Genomic DNA, 21,814 nt, shown 5'->3' on the forward strand with positions numbered 1-21,814 from the left:
AGAGTGACCCCTGGAGGGAAGACACACACACACATAGGCTTTGCCCCTCCTGCACCCTGAAAGGAAGTGGCCCACCTGGGTAGGAGCAGAGGACAAGGCTCGGGGCTGCAGTCACCTCCTGGAGGCCCACTCGCCTTTCCCTCCCCAGAATTGCTCCAAGTTCAGTGCTGGGAAAGAGTCCGTGCTATGGTTTCTGTAAGTGGACACCTGCATTATGTGCTGAGACCATTGCAGTAGATAGGCAGGCCTTAAGACGTATGGCCTTTCATATTTGTTCTCTCTGTACCATAGGCCGTGTCCGTAACCCCTGCATCCGTGGCTACAGTGGGACCTGGGCGCTTAGAGGACTGAGAGTCAATCGCAAATTCACATTCCCCCCAGGGAGAAGGGAAACTATCATTGGGTTCTTGTGTTTTTGTGTTTGTTTTTTTTCCACAAAGCTGATTTCACGCATCACACCCCACCTGAGGCCGTATGGGCAAGGTGTTTAGAGCAGGGAGAAAATACACAGCGAGGGGGGTTGAGTGCCCACCCCACCCCTCCCTCCTCACCAGCTGCAGGAGAGCAGCTGAGCCTCTGGAAGCGACAAGGCTCTAAATAGAGAGAAAATTTCACACATATGCTCGGCAGATTTTCAAAAGAAGAAATCATCAAGTACTTGTGATAGCAAGTAGCCTTCCTTGCATTATCTCTCAAAGCCCACTGGATTTAACCCCCTGTGTCTTCTGCGCCGCTCCAGTAAACTCATAAACAATGTCATTATTCTGCCCGTAAGAGGCTATTGACCATGTTGGCAGTCAGGTTAGGGAAAATACTCTTGGGGGAGGTCGAGGGCTTTAGCAACTCCTGGTTCAGTTTCACCGTAGATAATTAGAACAACCGTACAGTTGTACCTACACTACTTTGGTGGGGCAGGCACAACAAAAGTAACGCAGCCCCGGTGGCTTGAACAACAGGATGTTACTGTCTCCCAGATCTGAAGGGTGAAATCCAAGATCAAGGTGTTGGTTCCTTCCAACGCCTCTGTTCTTGGCTTGTTGATGGCCGTCTTCTGCCCATGTCTTCACGCAGTCTCCCCTCTGTGTGTGTGTGTCCATGTCCTAATATCCTCTTCTTAGAAGGACACAGATCGTGTTGGATGGAGGCTCAGTCTAATGACCCCATTTTTAAATGAATCATCTCCTTAAGGACCCTATGTCCAAATATGGTCATATTCTGAAATCCTGGGGATTAGAACATTAACATATCTATCTGGGGAAGGGACACATTTGGCCCTTATCACCAATCATATTCCATGCTTCACACAAAAGGAACAATTTAAATGTTTCTCATTCCAAATACACGTAGGACTACATAGAGTTCTTTGGTTCCCTTTTTTCAACAACATTCTTTTGTGTTATTATGAGTGTTATTTACATCTGCACGGACTGCAACTTTATCTTTGGCAACTTACTGAATTTTTTTTTTAAGATTTTACTTGTTTATTTGAGAGAGAGAGTGAGAGAGCAAGAGAGTGGGGAGGATCCGAGGGAGAATCAGACTCCCCGCTGAGCAGGGAGCCCGATGCAGGACTGGATCCTGAGACCCAGGGATCACGATTGGAGCTAAAGGCAGTTGCCAAACTGACTGAGCCACCCAGACGCCATGATATTTGTTTTAATCTGTAAAAGCGGTAGACCATAACATACTCCTGGGCTTTGATTTTTTCCAATTCCTCAGTCGAGCCCCACCAAATGGGCAGCCAGTCTGGTAGGGGAGGAGAGTGCGGGCATTGCTGTTCCCAGACCTGGTGCCCAGGGGCTCTGCCTGGTGTTCCCGTGCAAACTTGGGCAACTGGGATTTGACCTTCCCAAGAGTCGGCCCCCCCCTCTTCAGAGTCACCCTGCCCTCTGAGGTCCTTAGGGTGACCTAACGAGATATTGTAAAGCAGTTAAAGCCGAAGGGGCGAGAGTAACATCTTTTCAAATGGCATTTTCTGTGATTCTTCAAAGTACTGCCCAAATCCCCTCCACCTCCAGAAATGCTAAGCCAACCTGTCCCACTACCGCCGGGGCAGCCTTACCTGCAGACCTGCCCCAGCTGCAACAGCTGCTTAACAAGTCATCCCAAAACCTAAGGGTGTCAGACACCCCGTTCTCGGTGCTACTGACACTGTGAGTCAGGGACGCCGCAGGGCACGGCGGGGATGACTCGTGTCTGTTCTCCGCCGTCGGGGCGCAGCGGGAGAGACCTTCAGGCAGCAACGGGAACTGTCCGCAGCTGTTTCTCTTACTGAAGTTTCCCCTGCTGGAAACGTCCCCACACAGTCTGGTACCTAGACTGGGTAGACCGGAAAGTTCCCCTCAGTGGGGGCTGTTGACAGGGGCACCTAGACACGGACTCCCCGTGGGGTCTGGCCTTCCCGTAGCATCGTGGCCTCGGGGTTCCAAAAGCCAGTGTCCCAGCGAATGGAGTAGAAACAGCGTCACTCCCCATTATCCAGCCACTCCTGGCGCTCTGTAGTTTGAAAAAAGGAGTCACCACCCACTCAAATGGAAGAGAAGGGGGCAAAGACCCCGAGTCCCCATGGGGGGAGTGTTTGCAGCAATATTTAATAATCCCCCACAAGACTCTTGGGCAGAAGGAGGGAGACAGGGACCAGGAAGCCCTGAGAGGAAAGCTGCCCTCACTTCGGCTTGGGGCCAGAGCTGCAGAGAACACTCCACTGCTAAGGAGCTTTGCCCTGCTCTACTGGAAACTAAATGCCCTATTTTATTCCTTCCAGAGACATGCGGGATCCTTCATCATGCCGGGCCTCAGTTTCCCCATCTGTAAAACGAAGATGCTGAAATGGATGATCTTTAAAGTGTATTTTGATTGAAAAAAAGAAAAAAACCCCTAAGATGCTGTCATGACTCCACCCCTGTGATCTGCCCCATGAAAATCTCTACCTAATTGTTGCTCGAGACCCGCTGACTTGGAGAAGCAGCCTGAGGCCCGCCACTCACCCTGCCTCCATCTCTCTGGGATTCCTTACGGTGCCACATACCCCAGTGATCACCTTCTATAATTCCTCCCTTTCCCACAGCCTCTCAATTCAGTCACAGGCAGACTCCCCATCTGTGCGTCCCCCCGGGCCTTTCTGAGGTTCTTCAGCTGAAAGACTCCCCATTCTCTGGTCCTTCTGGGACCAGCCGTCCTGGAAGTGTCTCAAGAGCTTCGGTGACAAAGAGGGGAGGGATGTAGAGGCACACATCCCAACCCCCCAGGCAGGTGAGCTATCTGGTATCAGCAAGGACCATCACCAAGACCCCCCCCACCCCCACCCCCGGCTCCTCCCAGAGTTCCCGGCTGGTGCTGACCACGGAGGTGCCCACCTGGAGAAGTGGAGGGCTTTGGTTAAAAAGACCCTGGGGAAATACATTTTCTTTCATACATAAGCGACCTATAAAATGCATAACACAGCATGCCATATTTTTATTATGTGATTTGAACATTGTACTTTGTAGGTCTGTGTCATACACTCAAACGCAAGCTTCTAAGTCCCAGTTCTGGCTCACCTTCTCCGGAGAAGAAGATTCCAGAAAGTCGCTCACTTAGGCATGTTCTCCCGCAGGAGCAGCACTGCTTGGAAGCACTCACTGTCTGCTTCACTAACCAGTCAGTACGAAATTCCCTTATCCAGCAGGAGTCCTGTCACATATGGGTCACGTGCCCCCGGAGGGGAAGGTATGGGGGAGGCGGGAGGGCCAAGCACCGTGACTTACACAACTTCCCTGTCCGTGACCTCCTCCTTGCCCCCATTAGCATCATACTTATAAAAGGAGAGGGGCAAATGTGTATTGGGTGATGCTGTGGCATCTCTGTCCCCAGTGGCCTGTGTCCCTCGTCACTCTCCTCCTCCTCTCCTTCCTGGAGGCTTTCCCAGCCCAGCCTCCTGATCTCCGGGTCTCAGGATGCAGACCCTGGTCACATGTCTCCTAGGACCTGGGCTCTCAGCAGCCTCGAGAGGAGGGGAGGAAGCCTGTTTCTGTCCCCTCCACCCCACAGCGGCCCTCGCCATGTCTGGCTCCCTCCCCGCGGCCGGCCGCTCCGGTTTACACGGGATAACACAGCCAAACGGTTTTTGGCACAATCCCAGCACAATCACCATAATTCCTCCAGCTCCCAATACGGATCAGCGTTGCTTGGTTAAACATATCTGTTTAAAGTAAAAGCCTCATTAATATCCACAGTTGTAAGCCCATTTCACTTGGACAACTGCTGGCCTTATTATTTGATTTGATTTATTGCTCTGCCCAGCTGCCATCCTCCGTCTCCTCTCTACTTAATTTAGCGTCCAAACTAGATGCGCTGTCTTGTCGGGGGTCCAGTCCCGAGGAGCACCGGATGTGGGGGGCCCCCACCCTCATTTTTGCCATCTTTCAGCTGTCCCTCCTCTCTCTCCCTGGCGGAGGATATGCAGGATACTCTAACCCCAGAAAAGAGGAGGAAAACAAAACCAGGCACAACAGAGCAAACAGAGGCTTGTTTCCTACACGGGGCCATGAGGGAAATGGTCCTCAGCGCATGGAACTCAAGTGAAGTCTCTGCTCGTCCCGGCTTCTCCCAGGGGTCTACACTGACACCTCACGGGGTTGTTGGGACAGTCTTCCCACGGACAGATGGGGAGGCGGAGGGGGATGGTGCCTCTCTAGTCCCATCCGTGCTGTTGAAAACATCTCTGCAAGGTCATAGCTCACACCTGTCCTCTTGGCTGGAGTGCAGGTTTCTGTCCATCTCCCCCTGGAGGCCTTGCCATCTTGGACTTCTTTGGAGAAAAGCCCAGTGCGAGGCACTGTCCTGGTTGACCTTCTCCACATAATCCCAGGTTCCACAGCTTTCCGATAACAACACAATGGGGAGAAACCACTCCCAGGCTGCCCCCCACCCTTGCTAGTCCCTGGACCAGTGACTCTCAAAACCACAGGGTGCTGGAGACAGAGGGCTGTTTCCTGCTAGAAGGGTCTGATTCCCCTCCCCTGAAGGTTTCTTCCTCCCCTGCAATCTCTTTAGGAAATGATTGTGGAGGGGGCCCCGTCCCAGGGAGAACCAGGGCGTTTGGGTGGGTTTTGCAGGTGGGGGGGTGGCGTGTGCTGGGGAGGCCTGTCTTCCCCCTTCCCCTGTATCCTCTGAGATGTCTTGGGGGACATGTGGAGGGAAGGAATGTTCACGCATCTCAAGTCTTCCAATGCAGATGTTGAAGTGGGCACTAAAAGTCAACTTCCTAATTGACTTGGGTGCCTCTCCTCCATATCTTGGAAGCATGAAAAGTTGATGTGGCTTGGAACTGAGGACAGGAAGCAAATTAAGGAGCCTGCAAAGACTTGCAGGGATGACCAATGGCTTTCAGTGGGTGGTAGGAGCCACTGAGGGTTCAATGCTTATCAGATTTGGGGACAATTTCCTGGGACGAAAGGAATTAGAGTTGATTTGAGATTGTTGAAGATCAATTCACATGACCTTGCTTGTCTTCAAAACATATCATGAGTGGGAAGGAAGGAACGGAGGAGCCATGCGTACCATAGTCCCCACCCTGTGCCGAGGACACTGTCCCCCGAGAGGCACCTAGAACGGGGCTAATGAGGATGCATCATTGTAGAACTTTCTTTCCTCGCACAATTTTTTTGCTGTTTCATCAAAACCTAAGTGCATTTGTTGAAACTTGTCACGCATGGGGACTCCATCTGTCAAGTATGACAGGGCAGGGGAAAAGATAGTGAGATGGGGGTGGTCCCAGTATTTTCTGAAAGCTGCCATCTGACCTGCAGTCAGGGAGAGGGGCCAACCTTAGAACCGGGTGGAGAGAGAGGTGGTGGCATGCCGTCCATCCTCACTTACACCAACAGGAGGAAAACCAAAACAGAAGGAAGGCCCCTTCATCAAATCACGGAATCGCCTCAGGAAAACACTGACAAGCTGCCAATGTTGGTTTCCAGCAGTGCAGTGGAGGGGTCGCTGTGTCGGGGGGAGGTGAGTCAGGGATGCTGAGACAGCCCCGTGCTCTGCCGGAGATGGTCCTGTGTATTTTCCACGGGGATGAGAGGAGGTCGCTAAGCTCTAAACTGTGTCTTATTGACATTTCACAAAAGATTTAGGTCCATGATCCATGCTGCTAAATGAAGCTGGATACTGATGGAGGTTACGGGACAGGTAAATCCCCCAAGCGACTCTCGTCACCCGCGTAACTGCATGGCTCCAAAACCAGAAGGCGATTTCAGATTGTTTTCTTACTACCACCATGAGATGTCTTTCATTTGGCAAACACAAGCTTCATTTTTATGAAGTTTTTATTTGAAAGAAGTATTTAAATTTTTTTTTTTAGATTTTATTTATTTATTTGACAGAGATCACAAGTAGGCAGAGAGGCAGGCAGGGATGGGGGGAAGCAGGCTCCCCACTGAGCAGAGAGCATGATACAGGGCTCGATCCCAGGACCCTGGGATCATGACCTGAGCTGAAAGCAGAGGCTTTAACCCACTGAGTCAGTCAGGTGCCCCCAAAAAGGTATTTAAATTTAACATGGAGTGTAGTATCAGTTTCGGGTGTACCAGACAGTGATTCGACCCTTCCATACGTCACTCCGTGCTCATGACGTTAGGTGCCTCCTTCATCCCCATCACCTGTTTCCACCTGCCTCCATGACCACCAGTTTGTTCTCTAGAGTTAAGAGTCTAGACAAACGTGTACTTTAAATGGACTATGCTAAGCGTGCTAAGAAACCACGCTAAGATTTAGCCAAATGCCAAGAGCACTTGAGATTTTGTCCCACAGGAATTAGGACCCCTATGGGCTGGCAGCAAATCTGTGCACCCATCAGATTACCCTCTGCCTACAACCTTTTCACCCCTCGGCCTTGGCCGTGGCTACCAGTGTATCTGATCTGTTCCAAAACTTGCTGTTGGTCCTGAACAGGGCTCCCTGGCCTGACCTCCATCCCGTAACCAGCAGGAGTTCTCCACTGATGACCCAGCCTTGTCCAGCATCATTGTTGCTATGGCGACCGTCACTCCTGAATACATTAGGAGACAAATAGCCACTTTCAAGCAGGTGTACGGTCCTGGCAAGGCATAGCAGCACTGGCTTGCAAACTTCTCTAGTTTTCCCCCAAGACTTTTCTTTCCCCCAAGACTTAAATTAGGAACCAAGATGTAACTGCTAAGAACACGATTTCCCTAGCAACCAGAGAAATGTTCTTCCCTCCTGTGGGGAGGCTAAAAATAACATTGCATGTACCACTGTAACCAGTGGGGATCTCCAAATCTTCTCCTTAACATCTCCCTGGACATAGCAGGTGCCTGTAACTCCCTGTCTCACTCATCATCAAGGTGACCTTTCTAAGGCACAAATATCATTCCTGCATAGAACCATTCAGGCTTCCCTTTTGCCAAGGGAGGGGAAAGGTCATAGTCAGCTTGACCTTGTGAACACAGTCAGGGCTCCCTTCCCACCACTTTCCAGAGTGGCACCGATCAGCAATCACTCAGGATTCTCTGATCAGACCATGTGTCTGCCTGCCTGGCTGCCTGCCCTCTCGCCTTCTCTCCTTCATCCTCCCTCCTTCCTCCTCCCTCCCTCCCTTTTGACATAATTAACATACAATTATATTTTAAAAATCCTAAGGGATCAGCACAATGAGTTTTGACAGTTATATCTGCAGGGCAAGATGCTGAACACTCCCAGTGTTCTAGAAAGTTTTCCCATGTCCCTTTCCAGTCAACCCACTGAACTTCATAAATGGAATCATATAGAAAATACTATTTTGTGCATCCTGTTGTGTAAATATGCCACACTTTTTAAATTAGCTTCAGAGGTACAACTTAGTGATTTATCAGTTGTGTACAACAGCTGTGCTCATTATATCACGTGACCTCCTTAGTGCCCATCACCGTTACCCCATCCCCCCACCTCTCCCCCTCAAGCAACCTTTGGTTTGTTTCCTAGAGTTCAGCATCTCTTACGGTTTGCCTCCTTCTCTGTCTTCATCTTATTTTATTTTTCCTTCCCTTTCTCTATGTTCATCTGTTTTGTTTCTTAAAGTCCACATAGGAGTGAAATCATATGGTATTTGTCTTTCTCTGACTGACTCATTTCTCTTAGTTCCATCCAAATCATGGCCAATGGCAAGATTTCGTTCTTTTTGATGGCTGAGTAATATTCCATTTTGTGTGTGTGTGTGTGTGTGTGTGTGTGTGTGTGTGTGTGTACACCCATTTTCTCCATCCAAAAAATATAGGAAGCTTCACAAATTTGCATGTCATCCTTGCGCAGGGTCCCTGCTAATCATCCCTGTGTCGTTCCAATTGCAGCGTAAGTTTTGCTGAAGTGGGCACCATGTCATAACTTTAAAATCTACTTTTCTGTTGATGGACATTTGAGCTGCTTTCAGTTTGAGATTGTAATGAATAGGGCTCTTACGGATATTTTTATACTAGTCTTTTTGTGGATGATCGTTTATTTCTCTCGGCCAAACGCCTAAAGTGGAACTGCTGGGTCACACGGTAGCTGCACACTTAACTTTCCCAGAGAACCAGATGGTTCTCCAAACTGGTTATACCTTTTGACTCTTCCATCACCAGGCATGAGAGTCTAATTGCCCTACATTCCTACTAACATTTGGTATTTCACTGTTGGTTTCTTTTTTTAAATTTTACCATCCTGGGTGGGAGTGTAATAGTATCTCATTGTGGTTTTAATTTGCATTTTTCTAACAATTAATGATGTGATTGTATTTTCAAGTACTTACTAGCCACTTGCATATTGCCTTTTGTGGCATGCCTGTCGAAGTCTTTTGTCCATTTAAAAAAATTGAATGTTTGTCTTCTTATTAATTTATTAATAATATATTCTGAATATAAGCATTTATCAGATATATGTTCTGCAAATAGTTTACCCCTGTCTGTGGTTCGTCTGCTCATCTTTTTTTTAAAATATTTTATTTATATATTTGACAGAGAGAGAGAGGTCACAAGTAGGCAGACAGGCAGGCAGAGAGACAGGAAGGGAAGCAGGCTCCCTGCTGAGCAGAGAGCCCGACACGGGGCTCGATCCCAGAACCCTGAGATCATGGCCTGAGCCAAAGGCAAACGCTTAGCCCACGGAGCCACCCGGGTGCCTCTGTCTGCTCATCTTCTTAATGGTAACTTTGACGGGTAGAAATTTTTAATTGTGATGAAGTCTAATTTATCGGTTATTTTTTGTTATGACTTGTCCTTTTTGTGTCTTCTCTCAACAATCTATATCTAACAAAGATTGCAAAGAGTTTCTCTTTTATTTTCTTCTAGAAGCTTTATGGTTCTATTTCTTTTCATGTAGACTTTATTCATCTCAAGTTATTTTTTTATTTGTGCAGTGAGACAGAAGTTGACTTTACTTTTTTCCCCATAAGAATAGTCAGTATCTTCAGCACTATTTCTTGAAAGAATTTCCCATCACCATTGAATTATTTTGGGAACCTTGTCTAAAATAAGTCGACTATAAAAGTAGGTCTATTCCTGGACTCCCTTCTTCCCATTGACCTGTGTGTTCTTCCCTACACAATAGCACATGGACTTGATGATTGTGTTTATATCAAGTCTTGAAATGATGTAGTGTAAGTCTTTCAACACTCTTCTACTTCTAGATAATTTTGGCCCTTCTAGGTCCTCTGAATTTTCATAAAAATTTTAGAATTAAACTCACTATTTCTTCTCCCAAAACCTGCTGTAATTTTGGTAGGCTTTCCATTGGAACTATAGATCAATTAGAGCAAATGAAAATTTTATTTTAAGACATTAATCCTTCTAATCCATGAATATGGTCTATCTCTCCACTTACTTATATCTTCTTTAATTCCTCTCAAAAATGTTTACAGTTTCCAGGGTAAGGTTCTTGCACATCTTTCATTAAATTCACTCCTTGGTATTTGAATTTTAATGTTATTGTAAAGAGTATTGTTTTATTTTTCAATAAAATAAAATCATTTATTACTTCACCTGTGTGCTTCGGCATGTACAGTTCTAGACATAGGGCATGCCTTTCTCCTGCTACCTCTCCTTCTGAGCATCACCCTCTGTAGGAAGTCCCTCTGTTTTCCTGGCTTGAATTAGTAATCTCATATCTATGTTATAATAAAGGTCTGTGGGGGTTCATGATACTTCAAAGATCCTACCATATTTAACTATGTGTTTATTGTCTGTCTCCTAACTCTAGACCCTGAGCCCTTTGAGAGCAGCAGATGCGTTTTCAGTCTCTGTTCACAACACTGAGTGAAGCAGTCAGCATATAGACTCACAAGTCAAACAAGGACATCTTAAAGTTGTAAAGAATCTCAGATGTCATTGTGTTCAATTCTCTGCATGAAACTCTGCTGTATCTTTACATGTCCAGAATGCAGCCACCTGTCTAGTTTGGGTTATGGCCAGATATGATGCCCTTTATGCTGCTCTTTGCGTCCTTTAACTGTAGACTCATGGGGGCACGTGGGTGGCTCGGTCCGTTAAGTGCCTGCCTTTAGCTCAGGTCATGATCCCAGAGTCCTGGGATCAAGCCCCGCATTGGGCTCCCTGCTCAGCAGAGAGCCTGCTTCTCCGTCTCCCTCTGCCTGCTGCTCTACATGTGCTCTCTCTGTATACCTCTGCCAAATAAATAAATAAAAATTAAAAAAAAAAAAAAAAGCAGACTCATGGAAGATCCTGCCATTGGAACTGAAGAACAATCCAGAATCTACTTGAGTAGGAAAGATCTAGTGCTGAATCTGCCTAGATCATATTTCCTCCCCTTTGTTCTTTGGTTCTAGGTGCAGTTAAAACATTCTCATTCCTTACCTATGAAACATGTCCAATTGGTACCATTTTGCAGTTTAGAAAGTTTTATCTTTACATTTCCCCAATTAGCTTGAAATATTTACATGGCTTTTGGTATTCCTGCCAATTCCAGAAAGTTTCCCCACTCTTATAACCCTTCCTGCAGGGGAACCCCTCACACATGGCCACATGATGGTTCAGTATTATTTATCACGGAAGGCATCTTATGGCCCCTTCAGATTTTGAGAATCAAAAATACAAAGGAACCAGGGGCACCTGGTGGCTCAGTCGGTTAACTGGTTGCATTTGGCTCAGCATGATCCCTGGGTTCTGGGATCAAGCCCTGTGTTGGGTTCCCTGCTCAATGGGGAGTCTGCTCCTTCCTCTCCCACTGCTACCTGCCCCCACTTGTGTGTGCTCTCCCTCCCTCTCTCAAATAAATACATAAATACATAATATATTTAGGAAAAAAATACAGGGCACCTGGGTGGCTCAGTCAGTTAAGCAACCAACTCTTGATTTTGGCTCGTTTTAATCTCAGGGTTGTGAATTCAAGACCTGCATTAAAAAAAAAAAAAATACAGGGGCCCCTGGGTGGCTCAGTGAGTTAAAGCCTCTGCTTTCAGCTCAGGTCATGATCCCAGGGTCCTGGGATCGAGCCCCGCATCGGGCTCTCTGCTCAGCAAGGAGCCTGCTTTCCTTCCTCTCTCTCTGCCTGCCTCTCTGCCTACCTGTGATCTCTGTCAAATAAATTTAAAGAAAAAAAAAATACATATGACATCTCATTTTCAAAAAGGCATTCCAGTCAATGCTGGTAAACAAATAGAAAATATCAATAACTGGGGGAGGGGTCACATGAATCCTGAATTGTCCATCAGATACTTCTTTTTCTTCCCCTGGATATCAGATAAGGGTTCCTCCAGTACGAAATCCACCTTGCACATTCATGCATTCGTTTCCTGCACCCCCAGGGGGTGTCAGTTGTCCGGGCACTCACTGAATACATCTCATTCAGCATATCACTTGACAAATTTCCTAAGTATGCACTCTACACAAAGCCACCATTGTGGACACTAAGTTTCCGTAGGAAGAAAGAGCACATGCTGGAAAGCACGAGGATTGGGAGAACCCTGTTTCTGCATGGCCTCTTCAAATGCGCAGAGAAACGCATCCCCACGTGGGCAGGACAAGTGCTAGCCAGGGCTGCCCTTCAGCCACTCACCTGGAATCCAAAGTGTCCATCAGCCACGCAGTCGGGGAGCAAGTTCTCTGCCAAGCCAAATTAGTGGTGTAGTCTGGCCTGAGATGCCCTCTCTCTGCATGGGGAAGCAAGCAGCTCTGTCCCACTGCCATCCACATCTCATCCACATCTCATGCTCCTTTTAAAAAATACTTTATTGCTGAAAAATGCTAACCATCATCTGAGCTTTCCGGGAGTCATAATCTTTTTGCTAGTGGAGGGTCTTGCACCAATGTTGATGGGTGCTGACAGATCAGAGTGGTGAATGCTGAGGGTTGGGGTGGCTGTGGCCATTTCTTAAAATAAGACAACAATGAGGTTTGCTGCATATCTTGACTCTTCCTTTCATGAACCTTTTCTCTGTAGCACGCAGGGCTGTTTGATAGCATTTTACCCACAGTAGAACTTCTTTCAAAATGGAAGTCAATCCTCTCAAACCCTCCTGCTGGTATATTAACCAAGTTTATACAATATTCCAAATCCTTTGCTGTCGTTTTAACAATCTTCACAGCGTCTTCACCAGGAGTAGATTCCGTCTCATGAGGCCACCTTCTTTGCTCATCCATAAGAACCAACGCCTCATCCTTTAAAGTGTAATCACGAAATGGTAGCCATTCAGCCGCAGCATCCGGCTCCACGTCTAATTCCAGTCCTCCTGCTGCTCCCACCACATCTGCAGTGACCACCTCCACGGTCCTCCCTGAGGGTCAGGATCAACTTCTTCCAAACTCCTGTTACTGTTGAGAGAGAGATCACAAGTAGACAGAGAGGCAGGCAGAGGGCGAGGGGGAAGCAGGCTCCCTGCTGAGCAGAGAGCCTGATGTGGGGCTCAACCCTGAGATCATGACCTGAGCTGAAGGCAGAGGCTTAACCCACTGAGCCACCCAGGCGCCCTATTTTTACATAATTCTTAATGCATGTACCAAAAATATAAGAAGCCATGTCATTTTTTTTCCTAAACAATTACTCTAGAGACATTCCTGCTTAACATTTTCAGGCAAGTTTTTCCTAATAAGATACTAGGTAACAGTTTCTTCAGAGGTAGATAAGCTGTTACATCTTAAGTCTCAGTAATTCATATTTCACTACCATTTATCCTACATGCTCCAAATTTCGATCTTTCACAGCACAGTGACAAAGTTATTATAAAAACTGGACTTCCATGACAAAAAGCCTTTTTTTTTTTAAAGATTTAATTTATTTATTTATTTGACAGAAAGAGACACAGCCAGAGAGGTAACACAGCAGAAGGAGTGGGAGAGGGAGAAGCAGGCTTCCCACGGAGCAGGGAGCCCAATGCGGGGCTAGATCATGACCTATGCCGAAGGCAGACGCTTAACGACTGAGTCACCCAGGCGCCCCCATGAGGAAAAGAATGCGCACAGTCTGAGAGCTATGGGAAAACCAAGATCAGGCAGCAGTCTCCTTGAAAAAGCAATTCTCCTGAAAACAACATAGGAATCGAAGAGTGGTTTCAAATATTCGAGATTGATGTGCTATTCAAAGTCAGCAGTGGCGTCCATAGCCTGCCAGCAGCCCTGGGGAGGCCACAGGCTTCCAGTGTTCCTTCCTCTCTCTCCAAGTTGTGAATCGCCTCCTCTCTGTTGCCTCTCCTGCTCCTGCTGCTGCCCACAGTGGGCTTTTCCTGTCTGTCTCACATTTAGAAGCCCTGAGAAAGGATGTGATTGATTCAATTAGTGCCTATCATCCAAGCTGGATCGAACTGTCTGATACGCCTGATCTCATAGGTCACAGCCTAGCGTACACATTGGCTGTCTTTGGGAAAGACACCATCCACCCCGCCCCAGCCCCATTCCAGGCTAATTACCTGGAATGAGGAGCCGGGGTCACATGTATCAGACAAGGAGACATAAGGGTAGGGGCTCCCTCACTCCCAGGAAAGGGAGGAGGGCCACAGTGTACGTGCAATCTAATTCAGATTTTTCTTGGGCAAAGTTAGTAATAAGGTTTTCTCCAATGGCAACCTCTCCTCCTCGTCTTTCCTGCTGACAAATATCCACCCTTCCCCCAACACATGAACATTTGAGCTAAAGATGCTCATAAAGGAGACCACCTGAATCTGAATGAACTTTTGGTCTGGGGACCTGTCCCTGCCATAAGGCAACAGTCTGTCCCAGAATTCAATAATGCAACTGTTGCCCTCCCACTCTTGGTCATGATGGACCATGGACCCTGTAACTTGCAAAAGAACTTTTAAGGCAAGATCAAGAGTAAAAGAGGAAGAGGGGTATACTCTGGGCTCAGTCTGCATGGGATTTCTGCTTTTTTGCTGTGTATATATGCTTTAGGCCTAGTGATAATCTCAACTGACGTTTGTATAGGCTTTATTTTCACATGCATTCAACCTTATGACATCACACCATGTAGATATCATGTCCATTGTGTAGAGGAGTGAACTAATGAGGAGAAAAGTTAAGTAGTTTGAGCAAGACGTCAGAGCTGGTAGGTGAAACCAAAATTTAGACCGCCATGCTATGGAGGGACCCAGGGAAAAGTGGTTCTATCATGGTCTCCTCAAGGTATTTCTAACAGTTGGTGTCTTTGGCTTGGGTTTTGTTTTTCTGTGGGACACGTGTGTGAGCTTGTGTGTGTGTGTGTGAGGGAGAGAGAGAGAGAGAGAGAGAGAGAAATGATCTCTGACAAGTGTACAATGTGAGATGTGATCTGGATGTGGAAGTGAGCAGAGAGAAAGACACAGGATGTAATCGCATCTCTGGTACCTTATTTAAATAGTTCACATTTCCCAAAAGGGAGATGTGGCATTATCACCAAAGCAAATGTCATTTTCCATGAATCGTAGCTTGTTTTGTGTCTCTAAGACACCTTCAGAAATATTCACCAGCTTTCTCTAGTCTCTTGAACAAGACACTGTCCACAGAATAATTAATACATCACCTTTACCTTCTCTAACTATGGTCATGAGGAATGTAGCTGCCTGGGGTCTGAAGCAAGGTATTTATCAAAGGAGAGAAAAAAAAAATATGTTAGCCAAGTTTGCTGCCGGCATGTTTCCCCCTTCTCTCTGTGTGTATTTTAAAATGCACTTCAGTCTTGGGCCAAAATGTTTCATTGCTGTTGGATCTTTCTAATTTCCACTTAAAAGCTGGAGCTGCACAGCAAAAATCACAGGGGCAATTGTAATTAAAGTGCAGTCACATCTGCATTTCAAATGAACTCGATCCATTTTGGTTCCCATAATATTGGGGGATGAATAAATCATGCTCTCCAAGTTGTGAATGGCTGCAAAACCGAGTCCCAGGAGAGAGAGCAACTGTAGGCTTCAAAATGCTCCGAGTTATTCTGAGCAGCGAAGGTGTCACTTTGAGGACTCATTCTAAACCCGGATATTATTCTCCTTGGAATAATGTCCCGAAAAGTGCATCATTGACCCCGTTCTCGTAACCTTCACGCAAGAGCGATCAGCTCTTTTCTCACTTAGAAAAACTTATCTTTCGCTTGTGACAGGCGACCATGTCAGACATGCCACCATTGGTGATTTATTATAAATTGGTAATTTATTGTTTTGATTTTCATCTCAAGAACCTGTCATGGAGGACAGATGGAGCATGAGTAGTTTTTGATGGGCCATTATAAGATTGTTTGTGTTTAAGTCACTGGGTCACCAAAGAGTTTCTGTCAAAACTAAAAGCCAAACTTCTGTTTCTGGCAGTCAGGCCGTTTGGGCGCCCTGTCCAACCCTTTGGACTGAAGTGACTGTATCAAGTTGTTCCTTTTAAACGCATTGTTGGAGAGCACCAAAGTAAGAAATGCACAGAGACACAAAGCAAAATCAAAAACCTTAGGAGTTAAGCAAGTGGAAAGCTAGCATTCACTTAGAAGGTTTCTGTTGAACAATGGAGAACTTGAGCTTCTGCTTTGGTGAGTACATGGGTGAGAGGCCAGATTAAAATCTTAGAGGCCACCCCAAGGAAGGAAGCTGGAGAAAAATACCTGCATGAGATTGGGAATCCAATGAGCTGTCATTTCTAGGGTTAGAGTGAACCAGAAATAAACCTAATTGCAGATGGTTAAAGAAAGGAAATTCTCTATCTAGACTTACTGCTTGGGAAAAGAAAAAACATTCCCCTGAGAATTAGTAGCTATAAATAAGATACTGTACAAGCTTTCAGACTAAATTCAGAAAATCTCTGTAACTGCTAAAAACCACCAATAGACAATTTTATTTAAAATTGTCCCAGGTTGGTAGCACCTCCAGGATATTGTGAAAGGCAAATGTGAATCCTCTTTGAAAAAAATCAGCCTTAGGCCAGGAATCAAAGAATTTCCAAAGATAAGGGTTCAAGGAAATAAGCTGCTCATGGCAAATCACAAAATCCACAAGGAAATAAAGCACTATGTGTGAGAACCAGCACAATCAACAGACAAGGGGGGAGAAAACTCCTCAAAGAGAACTTGAAAATATGAGCTAGGAACAGCAGATCACACAAAATGACTGTGAGGGTGTTTTGGGTTTTTTTAAAGAACAATTAAAATAAAAAGCAACCGGTGAAATGAAATTTCAATAGATAGATTAGCCAGCAGATTAGCAATAGCTAAAGAGAATTCAGTAACTACTTGAAGATAGGTTGAAAACATGTTCTAGAATGCAGCTTAGTGACACATAGGGAAACAAAACATGAAAAAGGAGATGGGAAACAGAGAGGCTATAATGACAGGGTGTAAAGTATGTCTTAACAGACTACCAGCATGAGGTAGGGAGGACAGATCATATTTTTTAAAAATTACAGATGAAAATTTATCCAGAATTGTGGAAGAACACCAATTTTCGGATCCAAGGAATCAGGTGAATTCCAAAGTGCTAGCAGGTAGAAGACCTTTTATACAAGAGAAGAAATTGATGGACTTGTCAGTAAATCTAATGTATATTTATAACACAAAAAGTGTTAATAGTATTAGACTTCTGGGTCAAAAAGTGGAGCATTAAAATTCTAGACAACAAATGCACTTTGGAAGGGGATTGGTCATTCAAGTTTTTGAAAGCCTTTATATATTTCAAGAAGAGGTTAAAGATGCTTTTTACTTTTAGTTATTATAAGCAACATACATGTACTTTAAGATCTAGGGTAGCTTTTATAATACTAGAAACTACTCTAAAAATGGAGAAATGGTAAAAAAAAAAAAGGTTATTTATTACAGTGCTATGCATAACAACAAAATACTGAAAACAACCCATATGTTCACTGGTAGGTGACTGGTTGACTAAACTATGATATATCCATGCAGGGGAGTCCTATGAAAAGAATGAAAATATAACTTCTAAACAAAGCACATAGAAAAAAAATGAAATGAGTGGGTAGCAAACTCTCAATCATTCCAAAAGAAGGCAGAAAAAGGAGAAGGAAGATATAAATAGAAAAAGTGAACAAAGGTAAGTATATAATATTACAGTAATGAATAGAAATCTGGCATATCAGTAACTATAATAAACATAAGATGACTAACCTCTACAGTTAGAAGCTGAGAGTGTAAGACTGAGTTAAAATGATCCTACACAAAAGCTATACAAGAGGTATACCTATAAGATATTATCTCAAGTGATTAAAAGTCAATGAATGAGAAAATATGTACTGGCTGAATATTAACTTCTCAAAAGCTGACATAAAGAATTTAAAGAAAATAAGTTCCACTGAGATTCACTAAAGATAAAGATAACGAGGAAAGGTTCATTGCATAAGAAGGAATGTGTGGGCTCCTGGGTGGCTCTGTTGGTTAAGCATCTGACTCTTGGTTTCAGCTCAGGTCATGATCTCATGGGTTGTGAGATGGAGCCCCACATTCGGCTCTGACTTCAGCAGGGAATATGCTTGAAGATTCTCTCCCGCTGCCCCTCCTCCCATGTGCTCTCTCTCTCTAAAAGAAATCTTAAAAAAAAAATAAGAATGAATGTGTAGGAAATTCATATTTAATTTCAAAATATATAAATCAAAAATTGACTACCAAAACAAGAAACAAAAATTCATGTTATTAGTGGGAGATTTTAATAAAGCTCTCTATAGATAACCATGGTAACAAGCAATAATTGATAAATCAAGCAAACCAAATAGTATTAAGTATATAGACAATATACAACAGTACTCCTCAAAATGAAAGAAAACACATCCTTTTCAGGAACATATGGAATGTCTGTGAAAACTGACCATCTTTTAGGCTATAAAGCTTCCTGCATCAAATTTAGAAGGAAGCATCACATACATATCAAACCACAACACAATTATTCTGGAGCACATAAACAATAGCAACTATAAAAACCTGGAGAAAACCATACATCCAGACATTAAAAAGACTTTTAAACTGCTCTTGGGTACAGAAAGAATTAAAATAGAAATGGGAAAATAATTGGATATAAAAAATAACAAAAATATTAGATATCAAACTTAAGGGACAGCCAAAATAGTACTCTGTTAGGTTAGGTATAAACATTATCTCTGTAATAATGAGGTAGGCACCCAACCTCACTTTAACAAAACAACAGAATTAATGCAGAGAAAGTAGAAGGATGGGAAGATGAAGCAGATGGTGATGATAAAAGAAACAAAGTTGCCATAGAAAGAGAAGGATCAACAAATCCAAAAATTGGTTCTTTGAAAAAGTTAAATGGATAGAAAATCGTCTGTTGAAATTTATTAACATAAACAGAGGACAGGGTCACCTTGGTGGTGCATTGGGTTGAGCATCAGACTCTTGATTTCGGCCCAGTCGTGATCTCTGGGTCACAAGATCATACCCTGCATCAGGCTCTGTGCTCAGCGTGGAGCCTGCTTGGGATTTTCTCTCTCCCTCTCTCTCTCCCTCTGCCCCTCCCCTCCACCTGTCTTCTCTCTCTCTCTCTCTCTCTCAAACAAATAAATCTTAGGAAGGAAGGAAGGAAGGAAGGAAGGAAGGAAGAGAGAGAGGAAGGAAGGAAGGAAAGATGAATGGAAGGAAGGAAGATACAAAGAAAGAAGAAAGGACAAAGACCCCAGTGAATTCTACTGGAAAAGTAAACAAGAATACACATCTACTGCAACAAAATGGGTAAGAACATATGATACACACCTTTATACCAACACATTTTTAAAATAATGGATTGGGGATGCCTGGGTGGCTCAGATGGTTAAGCATCTGCCTTTGGCTGTGTCATGATCCCAGGTTCTGGAATCGAGCCCTGCATCTGGCTCCCAGCTCAGCGGAGAGTCTGCTTCTCCCTCTCCCTCTACCTCTCCCTTTGCTTGTGCTTGCTCTGTCTCTCTCTGTCTCTCAAATGAATAAATTTTTAAAAATCTTAAAAAAATAATGGATTAGAAAAATTCCTTTAGGGGTGCCTGGGTGGCTCAGTGGGTTAAAGCCGCTGCCTTCGGCTCAGGTCATGATCTCGGAGTCCTGGGATCGAACCCCACATCAGGCTCTCTGCTCAGCAGGGAGCCTGCTTCCTCCTCTCTCTCTGCCTGCCTCTCTGCCTGCTTGTGATCTCTCTGTCAAATAAATAAATAAATAAATCTTTAAAAAAAAAAAAAAAAAAAAAGAAAAATTCCTTTAAAATGCAGTTTATCAAGAAGACATAGAAAAGAACAACAGTCTTAAAATGATTAAGGAGATTGACTCCATAATTTCAAAATATTGGCTCAAAGAAATATTGAGTCCCAGTTGGCTTTACCAGCAGTTTTACCAAACATTCAGGAAGAAATAAGTGCTATAACTGCCAGATAATATAAAGAAAAAAAAGGAAAAAATCCCTAATTCACTTTTTGAGGTTGGTATGACTATGGTACCAAAAACCTGATAAGAACAATAGGAAAAATTAAAATTATAGGTTGATCTCACTCATGAGTGTCAATGCAAAAAACCTCAGCAGAACAATGAAAGCCAGCAATACATAAAAAGATTAATGCATCGTGACCAAGAAGGTCTAGCCCAGAGATTGAAAGACAAATGAGGACCACAATGAGCTTTATACCTGTCAGAATGGTTACAATAAAAAACTACAAGAAACAAGTGTTGAGAAGAGTCAGGATTAGAAAGGAGCCCTCATGCACTGTTAGGAATACAAATTGGTGCAGTCACTGTGGAAGACAGCATGGAGGTTCCTCAAACAATTAAAAATAGAATCATCATATAATACAGTGATTCCACTGAACCTGGACTGGATCTTGACAAAAGAACCAAGTGACACTCGGAGACCTTGGAGGATCGGAGGCTTATTTAATGCTGGCAGGCCCAGAGAAGAGTAGTCTCACAAGGTCCTCTGAGCCCTGAGCACAAAGAGGGTAGTTTATAAACTTTTAATTAGCATCTGTGGCACTCTTGCTCCAGAGGCAGGCGGGGCAGGAGGGAAAACCTGGAATGGCCCTGGGGTTGGGACTGGGGTTCCCCTACTGGATGGGTCTGCCTCCTTAGAACACAGATTACCCTTATCACCACCATTGGGTATTTACTCAAAGAAAATGAAAATATTAATTGGAAAAGATATATGCACCCTTATATATGTTTATTGCATTATTTACAATAGCCAAGATATGGAAGCAACCCACGTATCCATCGATGGATGAACGGTGAAAGATGATGTGGTATGTATACAGTACGGAATATTATTCAGCTGTAAAAAAGAATGAGATCTTGCCATTTGCAATGACATGGATGGATCTAGAGGGCATAATGCTGTGAATTAAGCCAGATGGAGAGAGACAAATGCCATATACTTTCACTTAAATGTGTAATTTGAGAAACCAAACAAATGAACAAGGAAAAAAGAGATGAACAAAAAGCAGGCTCTGAAAATACAGAGAACGAACTGATGTTTCCAGGGGGGAGGTGGGGATGTGTGAGACAGATAAACGAGATTAAGAGTACACTAAACTATGATGCGTGTGAATAACATGTAGAATTGTTGAATCACTATATTGTATACCTGAAACTAATATAGCACTGACTATTAATTATCCTTGAATTTTTAAAAAGGCTGGTTTAACATTAGGAAAGTAATTTAGGAAATTCACCACAGTAATAAAGGATTAAAAACCATATGATTATTTCCGTAGATGCAGAAAGTACATTTGATAAAACTCCACTTTTGACCATGACCAGATCTCTTAGCAAACTGTAATGAGGAAGGGACTTCCACAACCTAATGAAGGGCATTAAAAAATGTAAAACAAACATTATACTTAATGGGGTTGACTCAGAAGCCACTCGAAGTGACTCCCAGGGGCTCAAGTTTAGGACAGTTTGGACATTACTAAAAATAACGCTAGCTATGGATGTAAACACATCACCTAACTGTAAGCCCAGAAGTTATTCATGACAAAAACAAGCAAATCAACATATTAAAGATCTCTTCATTGGGGCATCTTCGTGGCTCAGTCGATTAAGTGGCTGACTCTTGATTTCAGCTCAGTTCGTGATCTCAGGGTCCTGAGATCCGGCCCCGTGTGGGCCTCTGTGCTCAACAGGGAGTCCGCTTGAAATTCTCCCTTGCCCTCTGCCCCACCCCCAACTCAAATTTGTTTTCTCTCTCTCTCTCTCTCACTTTCTAAAATAAATAAATCTTTAAAAAAAAAATCTCTTGATTGGCTGCCTTTAAATATAGTAGGAAACCGACTCCTTAGTCTGAAAAGAAGCAAATAGTGCCTGGGTGGCTCAGTCTGTTAAGAGTCTGCCTTTGGCTCAGGTCATGATCCCAGAGTCCTGGGATCTGGTCCGCATCCGGCTTCCCATTCAGTGAGGAGGGAGTCTATTCCCTCCTCCCTCCCACTCC

The 21,814-nt window shown here is 44.3% G+C and overlaps 1 non-coding gene across 1 annotated transcript; it reads right to left on the reverse strand.

Annotated features, from left to right (window-relative positions):
- Window positions 1-8,244: 8,244 nt before the first annotated feature.
- Window positions 8,245-8,351, reverse strand: LOC116857234. Its single transcript, XR_004380719.1, has one exon. It is a non-coding gene; the product is annotated as a U6 spliceosomal RNA (small nuclear RNA).
- Between the last annotated feature and the right edge of the window lie 13,463 nt (window positions 8,352-21,814).

Source organism: Lontra canadensis, unplaced genomic scaffold, assembly GCF_010015895.1.
Source record: "Lontra canadensis isolate GAN:19392208 unplaced genomic scaffold, GSC_riverotter_1.0 scaffold120, whole genome shotgun sequence".
Classification (NCBI taxonomy): domain Eukaryota; kingdom Metazoa; phylum Chordata; class Mammalia; order Carnivora; family Mustelidae; genus Lontra; species Lontra canadensis.